The following is a 13,864-nucleotide window of genomic DNA, read 5'->3' as shown; positions in this document are numbered from 1 at the left end:
TCATGAGGAAAAGCGGCTGAACTCGTTACCAGCACCAGCACAGGCTGAAGTTGGGGTTTGCCTGAAACAAGTCAGGGTTTCCATCAGACAGAGGGTGAGAATGACCCAGTGAGCACAGACAGAGCTGCATCCATCACTGCTCCATGGGGGAGCCATGTTTTAAAACACACCCAGGCTCCTGATGTTCTTGCAACCAGATACACATAACTCCTCTGAGAATGGGCAAGGTGGTATTTAAAGCTGAAATCTCCATTTTGCAAAACTGTGAGCTGAGCCAAGGGCCTGGAGAGTTAATAAATGTCCTTGGACTGTTATTGCTGCTGTTGTATTGCTTATCTGGCACCCCCACCTTAATCCAGAGGATCATAAAGCTTCAGAAGGATGAGCTGAATAAACTGTCAGCTGTTTGTTGTGGGCAGATGGGTGACAGACCTGGAGAGACCTGCAGGACTGAAGAGGCAATGGGAACCAGAGAACAGGCTCTGCCACGTGCTCCTCCTCTGCTGTCCAATGCTTCTAGTCATTGGGAAAAGCAGGAGAATGCAAAAGATTGTGCCCATAATGACACCCCCTGACTTCCTCTCCTGCTACACAGCTCCTCCTGCTCTCCTGGCTGCAGGACTCATTTTTCAGGGCACATGGTGTCAGAACAAGGGGGAATGGTTTTAAAATCAAACATGAAAGGTTTAGATTAAATAGTAGGAAGGAATTGCTCCCTGGGAGGGTGGGCAGGCCCTGGCACAGGTGCCCAGAGCAGCTGTGGCTGCCCCTGGATCCCTGGCAGTGCCCAAGGCCAGGCTGGACAGGGCTTGGAGCAGCCTGGGACAGTGGAAGGTGTCCCTGCCCAGGGCAGGGGTGGCACTGGATGGGCTTTAAGGTCCCTCCAACCCAAACCATTCTGGGACTCTGTGATTCCCCTTCACAACCACCAGAGCTCAGGCAGATGACAAAACCCATCACTGCCACCAGTAACAGCACTACCAGTGCAGGGGTTGGGTCCCCCTGAATGATTATGATCTATCACAAACTTGGTAGAATTGTTTTTAGAGATGATTTATTTTGCACTTACGAAAACTGACTGCAGCCTCTTGAGAAATAAGGAGGGAGAAACTGATGCTTTGCAAAAAAAAAAAATTAAATTATTTAAAGGCAAAAAGGAAGACTAGAAGATGGTTACTTTATGCAACCATAGGGATAATAAAATCAATTAGAGCGAAAGGTTCAAGGACTGGCTTAGGGATTAGAAAATATGATATTGGAAAGTGTCTGATGAATTTATTTATTCTTTTGCAAGCAGGTTCTGAGTTTGAACCAGACTACTTTATATGGCAGATGATCTGTTTATCACCAGCATACAGGAGCCTCCTTTCACATCACCAATTAGTGATGACGGCAAAGGGTGTACTAGGGAATGGTCCTTGCAGGATGAGATTTGTGGGTTGGAATCTCCTCTGAACTGATGGGTGGCAGCAGCAATGTTGCCTCCAGACAGCTGATTTATGTGGGCATGGAACTGCTCATTAAAATCCATAATGTTTATTTGCAATATGCAGCTGGCAGGGGTTCCCTGTGACCCAGCTCTGCCAGCAGGTGAAACTGCTGCGTGAGAACTGTCAGCAGCAGAATAAACCAGGTGGTTTTCTACGCAGCTGAAGGGCAGGTGAGCAGTGTCACTACAGGGAGAAAACAAAACCCTGAAATCAATGTATGCAGATATAATATCCTCAGCACCTTTTCCTCACCCTTTTCCTCAGTGTTTAATCAAAACCAGAGCTAGGGTAGAAGCAAACTCCTGACTGAGTGTGCAGACTTCAATTTAACGTGAGCTGGAAGCCTTCAGAACATTCATTGCACCTCCAGTGTGAGTACCCAAAAGCATTCCTAGGAAAAAAAAAACCCAAAAACAAACAAACAAAAAAAAAAAACAACCAAAACCAAAACAAAACAAAAAAAACCTAATTATTTTTACATGCTGGCCACACCAGTTCCCTCCTGCTTTTACTCCTCAGACATAAGAAACAGAGACAAAAGCAACACCCAGAGAGAGGGAAATTACCTTAATTTCATCTCTGTATTTCAATTCAACTGTACATTACCTTCCTCCCTCCTTTATTATTTAAACTAATTTTTTTTTCTGAAGTAAAAATAGCAGTGAAACATAATAAAACAGAAAATAAACCACCAAAAACCCACAGAAACAACAAAACAAATAGAAAAATATCCACTCATCAAAAAAACAAACCCTCCAAAAAACCAACCAAACAAAAAACTAAAGCAAACCCATAAACCCAAACATACATACACACACATTAAAAAAAAAAAAATAATCCAACCCATCCTCACCCCCCAAAAAACCTCAAAACAAAATACACCCCAAAATAAAACCAACCCACTACTATTACAGCAGGTGGTGGGATTAATTGCACAGATGAGCAATTGAGGCTGAGGGTAAAACCAAGTGGAAGGGAGCAGAAGTAACAAATCAAATCACAAGAAACTTGGAGATGTGTGTCTGCTTTTTAGAGGATACAATGCGCTCACATATCTTTGTAAGACAAACCACCATGCCCTTTATTTATGTAACAGTTTCATTATTTGCAGGCAAGAACATTCTGTGAAAACTGGGGACATTTTACCAGGCTAATCCAAGCCACTTCAGCATTTATGTTCTGGGTTATTTTAGCACTGATGCAGGTGTATTTATTTATTTTTAACACTAAAGAGTAATTAAGGTAGAAGCTTGACATTCTGGCTCACAGCCTAGAGGCCTTAATTTTTTTTAAAAAACAAGAACCCCTTGAGACTGTCATAAGAATGTACAAATACAAAGTATACAAACTAAAATGGAAATCTAAGAGGCCATTCTTCAGAAAATTTTCTTCATTATTTTTCTCTTGGGCAGGGTCTCCATCCTTTGCAGATTCTCCTGGAGGATTCTTTTAGCAAAAACATCCTGCAGAGAAGTATGAAGTAGCTACTGGCACACAACAAATCCTCCTCCTTTTGATTTACTATGGAGGTGGGACTGTGTAGGATTTACATGCCTTGTAAACTCTGGATTTACAGGGAACACGGGTTGTAAATGGGCACTGTGTTTTGGTGAACATTTACTTTTTATATTCATTGTGATTCAAGCATGATTTAATATGCATATTTGCAAAGTTTCCAAGAGGAAGTTGAATTAATTTTGCTCCATTTATTATTCTCCGCATCACTCACTCCAGCAGCCTAGTGTTTGCCAAATTTTAATCTGCCTTGGATTTTTAGAAATAAGTCTTGAATAAATAAGTAACTCACTAATCAGATGGGTTGGCCAACATCCCAAGGCACAACTAACCTGCCTCAAGAAGAGCTGGGAGTGCTGAGCTGTGCTCTGCACTGCTCAGGATGAAGGAAACCAAACTCCCCTCAGTAACATCTTTCAGCAATGAGATTATTTAGGTGGCTGCAGTTTAACATAAATTCCTCCTGATCTATGCAGAAAAATAAGTGTGCCTCATATCTCAGAGGAGCATGGATCTAAACCCATCCTTGCTCTTACCACACATGTTCAGTTTTACTTTTCTTTTGTTCAGGAATGTGTGTCTGCAGTTAACCCACCCCAATCCAAACCTGTGCCAGGTAACTGTGATGCCTCAAGTTTAGCTTTTATATTTTTCACATTCTGTGCTGCTTTGGTGTGTGGGTCTTCACATGAGGGGAAGGTGAGCTCTCTGCACAGAGCAGGGAGACAAAACAATTCCTTCTCCAGCTGGGGACCAAGGACAAATGATCCAAATCTCAGGCCCAAGAGCACAAACAACGTGGGCTGGAGAGAGAAAAACAAGCAGGATGGGAGTGCATGGGCTAAAGCTGGAATGGGACAATGAACTGCAAGGTGCAAATGGAGCAGAGCTGATCACAGTGAGAGCCCCCGGGAGCGCTCGTGCATTTTGGGACCGTTTTGGTTCATCTTGGGTGCAGCCCTGGCTGGGCTCTGGTGCTGCCCAAGGTGGATCCATGGAGGAGATCCTTTTAATAAATCCCTGCTTTATTCTTTAACTGTCTAGGCTCTGTTCTAGGACAGCCTGCACAAGGCATCAGCCAACCCCTCTGGAGCACCTTGCTCCTCCTGGAAGACAGCATCCAGCTCTGGGCCACAGCCCAAGGGAGACATGGATGTCTTGGGGTGAATTCTGGGGGGGTCACTAAGTTTATCCCAGGGCTGGAGCCCCTCTGCTCTGGAGCCAGGCTGAAAGAGCTGGGAATGTTCACCTGGAGAGGAAAAGGCTCCGGGGAGAGCTCAGAACCCCTTGCAGGGCCTAAAGGGGTTCCAGGAGAGCTGGAGAGGGACTGGGGACAAGGCATGCAGGGACAGGACACAGGAAATGGTTCCCACTGCCAGAGGGCAGGGATGGATGGGATACTGGGAGGGAATTCCTGTCTGGGAGGGAATTCCTGTCTGGGAGGGTGGGGAGGGGCTGGGATGGAATTCCCAAGGTGGGAATTTTGAAAAGCCCCACAGCAAAGTGCCCACCTGATCCTCTGTGCCTGCAGCAGTGGAGCAGAGCTGTGCACTAGGTGGTGGTCACGGACCACCACAGAGCAGAGCCGCAGCCTAGGCAGTGCTGAGCTCCAGAGGAAGCGGACAGGAACAGAAATGAAAAGCATTTAAAGCAACAGCATCCAGCTGGTCCGTGCAGAGCGGATTTCAGCCGCTCTGGGCACACTGGGGAGCTCATTCTCCCCAGGGCTGTGCAGACACCACACTCACACCTCTTCTGTGCAGGAGGGACACACAGGAGCCCCTGGGACTGCTCAGCCAGGAGGGTCTCCAGGAGGGTCTCCAGGCACAGCCTGTGGTCACTGTCTGCAGGAGGGGCAGAAATCTGCTCAGAGCATCTTTAAACCCCTCTCTGACCATCACAGCAACACTGACAGTAGGGGCTGGAGGGGAGAAGGCAGGGCTTTCCCACTGCCTCATGTGTCTGTGGCACGCAAACAAGCTTATTCAGAGTGAACACCCTCCATCTCCCAGCCAACCTTACAAAAACTGCAGGTTAACCTTTTCCTAGATACTCTAGTTTAGAAGGCAACAGACTCAGATTGTCACAGCATGCCTCAGGGTTTTGTTCAGAATAGAGAACTATGCTGCTTCGTCAGGTAGAAAATTATTTTTCCACCCTTAGTTTTTTCTCACTGCAACTGTGTTTTTTTTAAGATTTACATTCTTCAAAGGAAAAAAATCTAGACCACACATATGAGCAAGGCCTTAAAAGAGCCCTGTATTGCTTTCCTATTTCTAGAAGCAGCATGCTTTTAAAACAATGCTTCTCCCTAACTCCTTTGGGCAATCAGTCCAACATGAGAAAGATGAGGGCAGGGGTGGGAGCAACGCAGTGATGATGCAGCATGAAGTTAAATGACAAAAGCAATCTGTTTGGCTTGATTTAAACTTCAGTTCTCACATCAGAGGATGCAATAGAGCTGAAGGTCATGAGCTGATCAGCTCTGCTGAAGGACAACCCGAGCCCTGTCTGACACTCCAGCAGGGCTCCAGCAGCAGAGTGTGCTGCAGCTGCCACTCATCCCCATCCTGGCCTCCTTGGGTAATTCCAGTGATAGACACAGGAACAGCACCAGACTGCGAGATTCACCCACAATGCTGTATTTCAGCCCCTTCCCTTCCCTTCCCTTCCCTTCCCTTCCCTTCCCTTCCCTTCCCTTCCCTTCCCTTCCCTTCCCTTCCCTTCCCTTCCCTTCCCTTCCCTTCCCTTCCCTTCCCTTCCCTTCCCTTCCCTTCCCTTCCCTTCCCAGGATGTCTCAAAGCCCAGCAGGCCTTTCCAGCAGAGTTTTCACCCACTCCTGATGAAGGGATTGTGAAGCAGAGCCCGTGCAGCAGCAGGAGCAGTAATGGGAGTAGTAGGGTAGTGCAAAGCTAACTGTGGTGCTGAGGGACTGTGACACTGGCTGACACTGATTGATTAAGAGGTTGAAACTCTGACTGTGGCACTTGGCTGTTGAGAAGAAAAGGAGCTTTCACTTCTCACTCGCACACATCCATCACGAGCAGACAGGCATTGGCTTCTCCCTAATGACTGCGGCTCCTTTTGTGAGAGGGAGGCACGAGATGGAAATTCAGCTCCTTCTGTGGTCTGAAAAGCATTTTAATTCATCAGCTTTTCTGAAAGGATCTTCAAAGAAGAAATAACACTCTTTGGTAACACAGCTGGGTTTCAGTATGTTCAGCATCGCAGCTATCAAAGACTCTTCCTTGCTTGGGTGAAAACCTGGCTGGGGATTTTGAAGAGAATGGCTGCTGGGTGTTGTTCCCAGGAGGATGCAGTAGTGCCCAGAGCAGGACAGCCACCAGCATCCACCAAAATGCAGCATCTGGAACATGTCTGCCCTGTTAGGAATATTCCAAAGCCCTGCCTTGAACAGAGAACATGTATGGAGGCTACAAAGGGCATCTCTATGGGACCAGCTTGTGCATTACAGGGTGCTCTCATATTCCTGCCCTGTGTGTACACCTCCAAGTATTTTTGTTTCAGGATTTACCCTGTTGTAGTTGTGTGATCCAGGGCCTGAGAAAAACCATGATCACAGAATCCCAAACTGGTTTGGGCTGGAAGGGTCTTTAAAGCTCCTCCTGTTCCACCCCTGCCATGGCCAGGGGCACCTTCCTCTAGCCCAGGTGGCTCCAAGCCCTGTCCAACCTGGACATTTCCAGGGATGTGGCATCCTAAAAAAGATACAAGTGGTCTCCCCTTGCTTTTGTCTTCTGCCTTTAGCCTTAGGGCACCCTCATACCAGCAGCTCTTCCTGGGACACTCCTGTGGCCATGGGCTGTTGTGGGAAGATACCTGAAAACTTCATCAAGATGTCAAGTCACAACACTGAATCAATAGGAACAGGCCCATCCAAGGTGCTAGAAAATAAGGATTATCTTTAGGAATAATGACAATACCACAAATCTCTGAAGATAATTGTCCTTACAAAGACAATATTACAAAGTAATTTCAAACTGCAATTTGAAAGTGTCACTAAATAGAGACAGCAAGTGTGAAAGCACAAAGACCAACTCAGCTCCACATTTAAAGCAACCAATTATCAGATGAACCATTTACTGCCTGGACTGGCTCATGTGCAAGTGATTTGCTGAACCATTTCTCTCAGTGCTCTTGGCTTTGCCATGTAGGAACCGTGTTACAGTTTCCAGCACTGGTCTCTCTTGTTCAGATCATAAAGCGACTTGGGGTTTTGTAAATTAGTTTCACATTTCCCACAGCTGCATTTAGCTCCAGTTTACTTTGATCTCTCTTGCTCAATCCCAACTTTGGCCTACCTTCAAAAAAAAAAAAAAAATTTACATTATGGTCAAATTAAAGCCCATTCAAACATTTGCCATTTTGAGAAGCATATTTGCCTTTCCAGAAATAGCAAAATCTTCAACAGAAATTTCAGGAGGATCTCATCCATCCAGGACACTTCCAAATTCCATCAGCCTCCTCAGCTTGCTGCCACAGCATCCCCAGAGGATGATGGCTGCAGAAAAAAAGCTAATTAAGACTACCATCACCTGCAACGCTTGCTTGGTTGCCCGCATCATCCTCCTCAGCTCTTCTTTCTCCTCCACTTCCTGTCCCTTGTCCTGAGGCGTGCTCCAGCTCTGTCCCAAGTGCTCAGCTAGTGTCAGCCCCGCTCTCGGTGCTCTAAAATGCCGTGGCTGCACCAGAGAGCACAGGATCTTCTCTGCCAGTGGAAATGGAAGCTCCCCAAGACATTGCTTCATGCAGACCTTTGTTATAGCCTCAGATCAAATACTGTACAAACGTTGACATCGACTAACAGCATTTGAACAATTAATTTATTTGCCAGGGTCTTTTTTTTTTTTTTTTTTTGTACTAATGACCCAACTAAACACGTGCCAGCAGCTTTGATTATACCCCAGACACATAAGTGGCTCTAGTTCTCCGACAAGATGAGCCTAAGTTTTTTATATTCTTGAGCAAAATAGACTTCAAAAGCAAAATTAAGAGCTGCCATTTTCTGTGTCCACACTTCCAAGTTAAAATGCAACAAACCCTCAGTTCCTGTCTGTTCATACACGAGGGAAACACAAAGGGCTGTGAGCCTGGCCACAGCTAATCCATTCAGAAAGTTGCACAGCTCTCTGCAGAAAGGTTTTTTTGAGTAGTCAATCAGCACAGGCAGCTTGGATGCTTTCCTCTTCAAAGCATGCCAGGCTGGCTTTGTGCACAAGGAAAGTATTTTTAGCAATGCACTGAATGGTTTGACATTGAGAGAACTGAGGGACATTGTCATGCTGCGAAAACTTGGACTGGTAATTTTTGTACTGAGGACTTGCTGGGCCCAGAGAACAGCCTGGAAGCATTCATAGACACTATAATTATTGCCATTTCTACATCATGCATTCAAAATAAACTCCTGTTCTCTCATATCATTGCCCAGTCTTCCCAGTGATTGCTGAAATATTTTTGTGGAGACATCCCTCCTCCCATTTCAGACTAAGGATTTAGGTAGACACAAGGTCAAGGACATTGGAATGGATGCTAAGGAGTCTTCCCTGGGACTGGTGCTTTGGTAGATACAAAACACAAATAGAAGCAAATTTATTTGCAAATGTAACCCAGTTTCCCAGGGAATACAGAGCCAGGACAGCAGCTGCATCCTTATGGCACTTACAGTCTCAGGAATGTAAGATTTCATGATTAAAGGGGGTTTGCACAGAAAATCTCTCTCTTGGTCATTCCTGTTGCAGGAAAAAAACCTTTGGTGCCATAGCATCTAATTTGATTTAATTTGGGCAAGAAACTGCCTGAGATGTGGAACACAGGAAGGTGTGGATGAATGGTGTCACTGTCCCTGTGTCACAACTTCCCTGTGCCACAGGACCCCCAGCAGTGGAAAGGACCAAGCAGGTGCCCCAGGAAACAGCTGCAAACTGATGTTAGTACAGACTAGGAAGGAGAGACCAGCTAGATATAAGCACCTACAACCGTAAAACTGTATTTTCACATTCACTACAGAAGTTTTTAGTCCTCACATTGACAGTCTGCCCTTGGAAGTGCCGAATTCTGTGCTTAGTTAATTTGGAGACAAGAATTACCTATATCATATAAAACAGATCAGTGCCATTGCTTGCTATTACATGATGAAAACCTGCAGTCCTTAAACTATTCAAAGCACAACATTCTTTATGTCTAACTGAAAAGTAGGATAATTAGTCAATATGCACAGCCTTTCATCAACCAGAAGTCTTAAATTATGACTGGTATTAATTGTATATAATTGAAATTATAAATTCCCCAAGATAAATCATATCTCACTTGTAAATCCTACAAATATTTTTTCCCAACAATTATAAATAAGTTCTCATTCATAAGCATTTACAGATTAATGCAGAGCTATGGATGTAATTTCTTTGCAAATGAAGCTATGTCAATGTCACTGCTATTCATAAATCTCCAGGCTCCATATTTTTTAATGAAGTCTAACAGGTTATGAATCAAGGCAAATTTTTATTGTTTGGTGTATAAGCCTTAAGAATCAGAAACAGGTTTTATAATCTAATTTCCCCAGAGATTATGTAACAAAAGTGATAAATTTACAGTTAGTACAGCAATGGTTTTGACAGCTATGACTTTTTCCCCAGAAGAAAGTAATTTGAATTTAGATTAAGACACATCACTGTATCTTTCCTTATAAACTGTTGGATTAAGTTTCCTGATTGCTCTGTGTGCACATTTGACTGAGTGAACCAAAATGTGGAAATTAAAAATGTAGGAAGGGAGCAGCTTCTGCATTTCATTGACCTTTATATTAGTTAAGCATTTGAATTCTAATATAGGTATGATACATACTTTAATTAAAGTGTAAATCAGACCTCTGACTTCCTCAGATTTATGAGCTGTGTATCACCAAAGCTCCATTCAACCTTTCCACCAGCAGCTCCTCCATGGCAGCAGCACTGCTGCTGCATGACACAGCAGAGCTGATATCAAAAGCATCTGCAGGCTAAAGGTGAGAACTTCTGGCCAGTTATCTTCGCTTTAATTTAAATGTGAATATGAAGGCAATCAGAGGAAAATATTAGAGAGAGAAAATAATTCAAGCTGGCTGCTCAAATTAGTAGAGACAGAGGAGTAAAAGTCTCTTAAGTCTCTTTCTACTTGTACCTAATAATTTTATAGGACAGCCTGTCTGAATTATCCCCCAGCCAAACACAGAATCACAGAATTGTCAAGGTCAGAAGGGACTTTTAAGATTATTAAATCCAACCATCAGCCCAGCACCACCACCCTGTTCACCACTGAACCAGGTCCCCAAGTACCACATTCACACGTGATTTGGGACACTTCCAGGGATGGGGACTCCCCCACTGCCCTGGCAGCCTGGTCCCATGCTTGACCATGTTCTCCATGAAGAAATTTGGATAAGCACAGCTTAGTGTTCTGAGTAAGTGTATTGGGGTAGTAGGGTGTCTGCTGGCTTCCCTGCTGCCGTGCAAGGGAAAGGGTGTACTCCTCCTTTCAATGCCATTCCCGTTTCCTTTTGTTAAATTCCGTTTTCTTCAATGCCATTCCATTTCCCTATTCAGAAAAAAAACCCTAAAAATAACCCTACTCCTCCCTTCCCAAACCAAAAAACACTCCCTCAGCACAAACTCCTGTGCTGGAGTTGGAGGACGTGATGCTCAGAAACTTGCCTATGTACATGTTTTATGGAAGTGTAACACAACAAGCACATCTTTCTCAAATAATCACTCTGGAGGATGCTTAAAAAAATAATAGTTCCTCAGATTGGCTGTTCACTCCTTTCACAGTAGGTTGTATATTTAAGGTAACTGAAATACATTCATCACAATTGCCCTTACTCAGTCCAGCATCTTCCCTTTCTTTCCTACCTCTGCACAGTTATCAAAGATGCTAAAAAAATCCCTCTGGTGGAAGAAATCTTATTCTGAATTTTGTTTGACTTTCATTAGATCACTCACACAAATAAATGAGTTCTAGAACACCAGTTTGGATGGAAAACTTCCAGCAAGTTGTTTTCTTGTTTGGATCACACTTCTCAAGGGGGCACCAAGTGTTACACAGGAGAGATCCTCCTGTAACCCTGCTGCTCCCAAAGGGGTGCTCAGCCCAGCCCCAAGCTGGCAGCCCCAGGAGTAGCTGTGTTGTGTCTGGAAAGCAAGAGCACAACAGAAATGAATCCCTGGCTGGAAAATTGCTGGAAGTTTGCTTAGCTCCAAAAGAAATCCTGAAGCTGTGAGGTGTGATGCTGGCTGTACTTTTTTTCCTGTGTGAGACAGTGGTACCCGGCATTTTTATGACTCTTTGTGCTGATGAATGCAGTGTAGTGCTGTGAATTTTATCTGGGTTTAGATCAGCTGATGCTCCTCTTTGAAAACAGACCTTCATCCTCTGAAGCTGAGGAACATTTGCAAGGATTCATCACGAATGACAAAGGCTTTAACGATGTTGTTGTCATTCTGGCCTATCTATAACCCTTAGTAGTTGTTTCCCCTCGGCACAATGTTATCTGAGAAGAGCAGGATGGTTTGGCTGCAGGCTGAGCCTCACAGCCCCTCTGCTCCCTGCCTGCTCCTGCCTCTTAGCCCTGACATGGGCACAGAGAAGGGACAAAAGTCCAGAGGGCAGAACTGTGGGAATGGAGGGAACATACGAAAATGAGAGGCTAGTAGTAACTTTAGAGTTAAATAAATCACAGAATCACAGAATGGTTTACTTGGAAGGACCTCAAAGCCCATCCAGTCCCACCCTCATGGGCAGGGACACCTTCCACTGTCCCAGGGTGCTCCAAGTGTCCAACCTGGCCTTGGACACTTTCAGGGATCCACGGGCAGCCACAGCTGCTCTGGGCACCCTGTGCCAGGGCCTTTCACTCTCAGGGTAGTGTGACATTCCCATTCTCTGGACAGAGAGACATAATTCTGTCTCTCAGGAGAAGCACAGAGAGAAGAAGAGAATACAATCTTTATCTCTGCTCCTTGGTTTTCCCCATGTGGAATGTGGTGTGGAGATTGTTTACCTGCAGTGATTGCTGGGTTGGATTCTGGTGAAGGTTGTTTGGGTTCAGTGACCAATGGGATCCAGCTGTGGCTCGGGCTCTCAGCAGAGAGTCTCGAGTTTTGTTAGATAGGTAAGTAAGAAGTGAGTATGTAGAATTGTATAGTATCTCTTTAAACAGTATATTAATGTAATATAGTATAGTTTTAATAAAGCAATCCTTCAGCCTTCTGATCTGGAGCCAGACATCATCATTTCTTCCCTGGATCTGGGATTCGCCACATTTTTACTATAGGGTAGTTCTTCCCACAGGGAAAAATTTCTCCCTAAAATCTAATCTAAATCTACTCTCTTCAGGTTGAGGCCATTCTACTTGTCCTGCCCCTCCATCCCTTGTTCCCAATCCCTCTCCAGCTCTCCTGGGGCCCCTTTAGGCCCTGGAAGGGGCTCTGGGCTCAACCTGGTGGTTGAGTTTCTAGGGAAAACTGGTGACCTGCACCAATGTGTTGGGAAGGTGTTTGATTCCCCTTGTGCATCCTGCAGTTTTTGCCTGCCCGTTTCCCAGAGCAGCACAGGCTCAGCACTGTGCTCACCTCAGCAGTCCTCACACCTTCTTTGGCAGCCAGGCTACATCAGTTACATTAATTCATAACTGGAGGCAGTGGCCATCAGCTTCTCCTCTGTTTTGACTTGTAAAACTCAAAACGTTTGCACAGCCAGAGGGAACACTAAAACCAAGCGGGGAAGGGGCATTGTGATGTCCTTTCTGTCCCACTGCACAGCATGTGAGCACCCTGTGAGCACCCCCAGCTGCCCACTGCAGACCCAGCCTGTCCCCAGGGCCAGAGCAGCCCCAGCAGCTTTGCAGAGGCTGATTGAGCACCAGGCTCTGCAGTGAGGTCATTAAGCAAGGTCACTGTGGGGATAGCTCTGCAAAGGCAGAGGATTATAGCAGGCAGGACTTGGGCTCAGGGCAAGTAGTGCTGGCACCCCCTGAGCCTGGCTGAGAAAGTGGCAGGGGCCGCAGCCAGAAAAGGTGAAGGGGTGCAGGTGTGGGATGAAGTTCCTGTGAAAGTGCTGTGGTAAGAGAACTGCTAATTAATTCAATACCAAAATACTTGCTTAGGTAGAAGGCTGCTTCTGAAACTCATGCAGATTGAAACAGCAACGCTGCAGCTTCAACACCGCTCTGAGGTTTGCAGTCCTCTCCTGAAAGACTCCAAAGATGTGACTCTTAGCAATGCAGTGAGAGAACCAGTTCCCTCTCAGCCATATGTGGTGGGACCATTCAGCCCATGCAGCAGAGCTCCCGCCCCTGTCCTCACAGCAAACTTATCTCTAAAACTGTCCTGAGGCCCACTCCCCTCCTCTGCCTCAGTCAGAGCCCTCCAGATTCCCACTGCAGGGAGCAGAAATTAATTTCCCTTCACACGTCTGAGGGGTAGAGAGCACACATATCACTGCCCCTGAGGAATGTAAAATGAATTTAGGAGCACTGGCATGCTCAAAGCCCTGGAACAGCTGCCATCAGTTTTATATACCAGGTTGTGGTTGTCTCTGACAGCTTGACCTTGACTATCATCTTTGCCCTGAAGGCTCCTTTCCTTGGGCAGGTTGTCCCTTCCCTGCTCCTTCCTTCCCTCTCATCCCACCCTGTCTCCCTCCCAGCTGTGGCTGCCGTTTCTTCCTTCCCAGTTACTAAATCCAGTTTTGTCCTGGAAAAGACTGAGAACACACTGCTGCACCATCACCCCTCCAAGAACTCACACAAAGCAGGAAATGTGGTTGCTTCCTAAGTTAACTCTTCTTTCCCTGTGCTGCTGCAGAAG

Source organism: Vidua chalybeata, chromosome 12 (genome assembly GCF_026979565.1).
Source record: "Vidua chalybeata isolate OUT-0048 chromosome 12, bVidCha1 merged haplotype, whole genome shotgun sequence".
Taxonomy (NCBI): Eukaryota; Metazoa; Chordata; class Aves; order Passeriformes; family Viduidae; genus Vidua; species Vidua chalybeata.
The sequence above is the reverse complement of the archived record's forward strand: the minus strand, read 5'-3'. Positions refer to the sequence as shown.